Below are 6,134 nucleotides of genomic sequence, written 5' to 3' on the forward strand. Positions count from 1 at the left end.
TCTTTCGACTTAACGCATCCGCAACCACATTTGCCTTACCCAGATGATAAAGTATCTCACAATCGTAATCTTTCACCACATCCATCCATCTTCGTTGACGAATATTCAAATCTCATTGATCGAAAAGGTGTTTCAAACTCTTGTGATCCGAATAAATCGTACACTTAACACCATACAAGTAATGGCGCCAAATTTTCAACGCATGCACAACCGCCGCCAACTCAAGATCATGAGTCGGATATCTCGTTTCGTGTTCCTTTAATTGTCGAGAGGCATAAGCGATGACTTTACCCCTTTGCATTAGAACACACCCGAGTCCGTTTAAAGAAGCATCACAATAGACCGTCATGTCTTCCACACCTTTCGGCAATACTAACACCGGAGCTTGACACAACTTTTCTTTTAACAATTGAAAAGCAATTTCTTGCTCGTTATCCCAATTAAATCTCGCGTTGTTTCTTGTCAACCTAGTCAATGGAGAAGCAATCTTGGAAAAGTCTTGGATAAACCGACGATAATAACCGGCCAATCCGAGAAAACTTCGGATTTCCGTAGGCGTAGTCGGTCGTCCCCAACTCTTCACCGTTTCTATCTTCCCCGAATCTACTTGAATACCCTCTTTGTTCACAATAAGACCAAGGAATTGAACTTCCCTTAGCCAAAATTCACATTTGGAGAATTTAGCATACAACTTCTCCTTCCGCAACGTCTTCAACACACCCCGCAAATGATGTTCATGTTCCTTCATACTTTTCGAATAGACAAGTATGTCGTCAATGAACACAATTACCGACTTGTCCAACATAGGTTGGCACACTCGGTTCATAAGATCCATGAATGCTGCCGGTGCATTCGTAAGACCAAAAGGCATAACTACGAATTCAAAATGCCCATAACGCGTTCGAAAGGCTGTTTTCTCAATATCTTCCTCACGGACCTGCATTTGGTGATAGCCGGACCGTAGGTCGATTTAGAGAAATACGTTGCACCTTGGAGTTGGTCAAACAAATCGTCAATCCGAGGCAATGGATAACGATTCTTGATCGTCACTTTATTAAACTCCCTATAATCGATGCACATCCGCATACTACCATCCATCTTCTTCACGAATAAAACCGGAGCACCCCATGGCGAAGCACTCAGTCGAATAAAACCCTTCTCAAGCAACTCTTGGGTTTGATTTAACAACTCTTGCATTTCTGTTGGTGCTAAACGATAAGGAGTTTTAGCAATGGGAGTAGCTCCCGGAACCAACTCAATGCGAAATTCAACTTGTCTTTCTGCCAGAACACCCGGTAACTCATCCGGAAAAACGTCTTCAAATTCATTCACCACCAGAATTTCACGAATGGGTGGTGGCTCATCACAAGTATCAACAACATGGGCAAGAAAAGCCATGCCACCACTAACAAGGAAACGACGTGCCCGTGCAAAAGTGCATATCGGCACAAGTCTTCTTCGTTTATCACCATGAATAATTAACTCTCCCCCACTTGGGGTCTTCACACGAATAGATTTTTCATGGCATGCAATATCAGATCTATTACGATCGAACCAATCCATACCAACAACGATATCAAAATCACCCAAAGTCATCGGGATGAGATCAATTTTAAAGTTTTCGGCACCAAATACAACATCACAATTTTTACACACATCAACCACTAGCACCGTCTTGCCGTCCGCTATTTCGAATTCTACCAGATGACTTAACTTAGCTAACGGTTTATTAAGTTTAGGCACAAATTTTGGTAACACAAACGACAAGTTAGCACCACTATCAAAGAGTATCCTCGCCGGATTAGAGTTAACCATGAAAGTACCTGAGACAACTTCGTTAGATTATTTAGCTTCATCATTCGTCATCAAATAATTGCAACCCCTAACCGTACCCGCCGCCTTCTCCAACTTCTTAACATGTTCACCCCGCAAATCGGGACATTCCGGCCTTTTGTGCCCTTCTTTACCACAATTGTAACAAGTGAGATTTGGTGTTGAGGATGAATTTGTACAATCACGAGCCATGTGTCCTTGTCGTCCACAATTACAACATTTGGGTCCAAAGCCCCCGGACGCACCCTTCTTCACACTACCAACACTCTCACTAGCACCCTTACTCTTTTTGTTAGATTGACTAGTAGCTTCAAACTTTCTTTTGCCGAAAGTAAAGCCACTCTTTCTCAACACTAGTGCCTCAAAACCTTTGGCCATATCGAACAATTCATCAAAAGTCTTCACCACGGTTACGCTAATCTTCTCTTGATAATTGTCATTCAAGATTCGATAGAAGTCCTCCTTCAACATTTTATCATTCCCGACATACTCCGGGCAAAATTGGGTCTTGGAGAAAAACACGGATTTGAGAGTGTTCAAATACATCGACCCTTGCCTCAAGGAATGTAACTCGTCCTTAAGCCTTGTAAGATCGGCTGAAGTTCGGTATTCTTTGAAAAACTCCGTCTTGAATTCATCCCACGTGAATTCCATGCATTGCTCTTCACCATAAACTTGGAGCTTTGCTTCCCACCACAACTTGGCATCGCCCCTCAACATACTACACCCATACCTTATCTTCTTATCGAGAGGACATTCACAAGTACGGAAGGCCCCCTCCATATCGGAGATCCAACGTGCACTCTTAAGAGGGTCTCTTTCACCTTCAAAGGTGGGAGGTTGAGAATCCTTGAAATTCTTATAGAAAAAGTCCCGTCTTCCCACATTATCTTCGTGAAGAACGGCCTTAACTTGTTCCTTTACTACATTGACTAGTTGCACGTCAATTGTATCTAGAAACATCTTCTTAACATCCTCGAGGAACTCCGCCTTTTGAAGTTTAAAGATGGCCTCAACCTTGGTCTTGAACTCGGCGTCCTCACTTGTACCCCCATTATCATTTTCGGGCCCGTTTCTCGTCTTCATTCTATAAAACGGAATAGATTAAACAACGAAACAAAAGGACATAACACATAGGTATATACATATACACGATTTGAAAGGACTACCCCATCTTGCTCGACAATCGTCGTACATCGCTTGTTTGACACGATTTGAACCCGTAACAATGGTAGCTAATCATTGTTACGCGAGCACGTCGCATTAACTTGCTAGTACAACGTCTATCTCGCTTGATGATTGCTAAACACAACACAAAAACAATTAGCGCAAGGTTAGTTCACATAAACCTAACCACTAACAATTCCCGATCCGACCCAAAGTCCTACAAGTCTCGCATAAAGCGCACACACAATAAAGTCTAAATCTAGGCACCTATCTCAAGTCACCTAAATCCCTTAGACCATGCTCTGATACCACTTGTAACAACCCGACTTTGTTATTCCAAAAACACACTAATTTTTTTTTCTGGACTAGTACATCTGGACGGCGTCCCAGTTTCTGGACGGCGTCTAGTAACAAAGGCTTGGACGGCGTCCCACCTTTTGGGACGGCGTCCCAATGAACTGCCAGGTTCTGATCTCGGGTTCCATTTTACACGAGCGAAAAACCCGCTTCACGATACTTTTAGACGAAAACCTTTTCACAACATATTATAATAAGTAAAACTAAAGGATTTCTATCATCAAAACAAGTTTTACAACACCGGGCCCACAATGTCCCATTTTACGAATTTCGTTCAAAATACAAGTTTCGACCCTAAGAGTTTAAATTCCAAACGACACCTAGAGCATGGTGTTTGGGGTTAAACTACCCAACTCTTGGCCGAACTTCCAAAAGCTAACCCAAAAGCATCCCCTATCAAAATAAGCGGGAGACCACTAATCCAACCGAATACCTTTGCCTTTGTCCGCGTCGTAAACAACGAGAGGGTAAGCTAAAGCTTAGTGAGTGCAATAGTTATACATATACATATATAATATACCTACTTGCATACACTTACACACACATCGCATGTTCGCTAGTATTAACAATTAGCATACAAACTCCAAGTATAAGCTAATCACCTCCAATTACCACAACTAGCATGAATCAATATCATATATTCCATGACAATATAATATGCTACTTTACAACGTAAACATAAACATAAACAACTAGATGGTTAACCATTCTCGCTTCATGGTGCTACCGGCTCCGTGGTTCACACCATACGCAATGCTATGACGCTACCGGCTCCGTGGTTCATGTCACTATGCATTTGAGTCATACTCTTTTATAGTGCTACCTGCTCCGTGGTTCACACTTCGGTGCTACCGGCTCCGTGGTTCACACCTAATTTTATAGTGCTACGGGCTCCGTAGTTCAAACTTTGATGCTACCAGCTCCGTGGTTCACATCTCATTTTATAGTGCTACCGGCTCCGTGGTTCACACTTTACGACTTGTGCTATAGTGCTACCGGCTCCGTGGTTCACACTACAACACACGTACCATGATGATACCGACTCCGTGGTTTACATCATAATACACTCACACATACTAGGGTACTACCGGCTCCGTAGTTCACACCATAGCATACAAATAAATACACTATATACATACATGCATAATTACTCCACTCACCTTAACGCCGTCAGTGAATGTTAAACCAAGCTCGCAACCTTCAACGTACGCACCTATTACATTATGTATATAATTAATTAATCACACAATCAAGTTGGTCAACCAACTCACTCAACATCCTAGAGTCATTTTGACCCATGGTGCAATTCTGACCCATTTGCACACTTAACCCTAATATTGGGTCAACTTCGCCAAAAACCCTAACTCTAGCCATTTATGGTCTTAATACACATATAATCACAATGTTATCGCATTTTCACACTAACAAGACAACTTAGGCCATCAAAGACCCGTTTTACCCATTTGAGGTTTCCACACCCATTCAGGTCACCACATACCCAAATAACACCCACTTACATAACATCTAGGTGTGCTAGTAGTTAACTAACCAATTTAAGACTCGTAAACATATTTAGCATTTCAAAACCCTAGGTTAGTCATCTTTGAGTCCTCATGACTCAAACTTACCCAAAAACCCCCAAATCACTAACAAATGGGTTTTATGTTCATCACTAGCCCAAACCCTAACCCTTAAACAATTTAAACTAAGGAAATAAAGTTTAGGACTTACTACCACAATCAAAACGTAGCTAGGGAGGAGATGAACAACTTTAATGCTCGAGCTCTAACCCGAAACAAGCTTCTTCCTCTTTGATTTGAGCTTTCTCACACTTGAATCACTCTCTCTCTCTCTCTCTCTCTAGAATTGAAGTGAAAGAGGTTGGGTGGTTGTAAATGGAGTAAATGATGCTCCAAAACTAATCTAGGGCTTTAAATTCGGCCCCCATGTGAAATTACCAAAATACCCATTTAAATATCTAAAAACAAGACATCTGGCCCACCGGTTCATTTGAACGGCGTCCAAACTCCCTGGACGACGTCCAGTCCTTCACACTAGGACGGCGTACCACCCATCTGGACGGCGTCCCAACCACCTGGGAAACAGGATCTTACAGAAAGCATTGAAACACATCACGTCTCTCGGATATGGTAAACCATGTATTCTATTATGCTTAAGAAAGTTTAGACCATTGTGGAATGTTAATACGTCACCCAACCGAGTCGCTCAATTGGATGAGCCGTCTGAACGTGTATGCCTGTAGTCAGACTGCACGGGCGTCAGGGGTAAGGGACGTTGCTGTCTATTCAGAATCTTCAAACCTAGCGCAGTACCCAGTGACATGTCTTATGACAGGGGCGTTTAGGACCAGTGTAATGAATACAAGGCCTCTGCCTATTCTTGAGCAGCATTCTATAATCTCGGCAGAATAACTGATGAAGTCATAGTATGCACTCATTTTAACCTTATCTGAATTACGAATTTTATCGCATTTACTTTATCTGTCTTATAAATTAGAAAATCCCAAAATTAAGTAACCACTACTCCTTCCTAACTATCTTAGGCTTAAATATAGGTTCGATTCTACTGATATCTCAAAAACACGACTCTATGTCATACTTCCCTTACTCATACTAAGGATTAGTACGATTTAGGCCCCGCTAAATATAAATTTAAAATAGTACCCACCCCCCTTGGTGGTTGATTCTGACGTGCTGCGGCCTGACGGTACCGCACAAACAAAACCGTCCGTTTCGGACATATCAGGATTCAACACC

This window comes from Rutidosis leptorrhynchoides, chromosome 3, assembly GCF_046630445.1.
Source record: "Rutidosis leptorrhynchoides isolate AG116_Rl617_1_P2 chromosome 3, CSIRO_AGI_Rlap_v1, whole genome shotgun sequence".
In the NCBI taxonomy this organism is placed as follows: domain Eukaryota; kingdom Viridiplantae; phylum Streptophyta; class Magnoliopsida; order Asterales; family Asteraceae; genus Rutidosis; species Rutidosis leptorrhynchoides.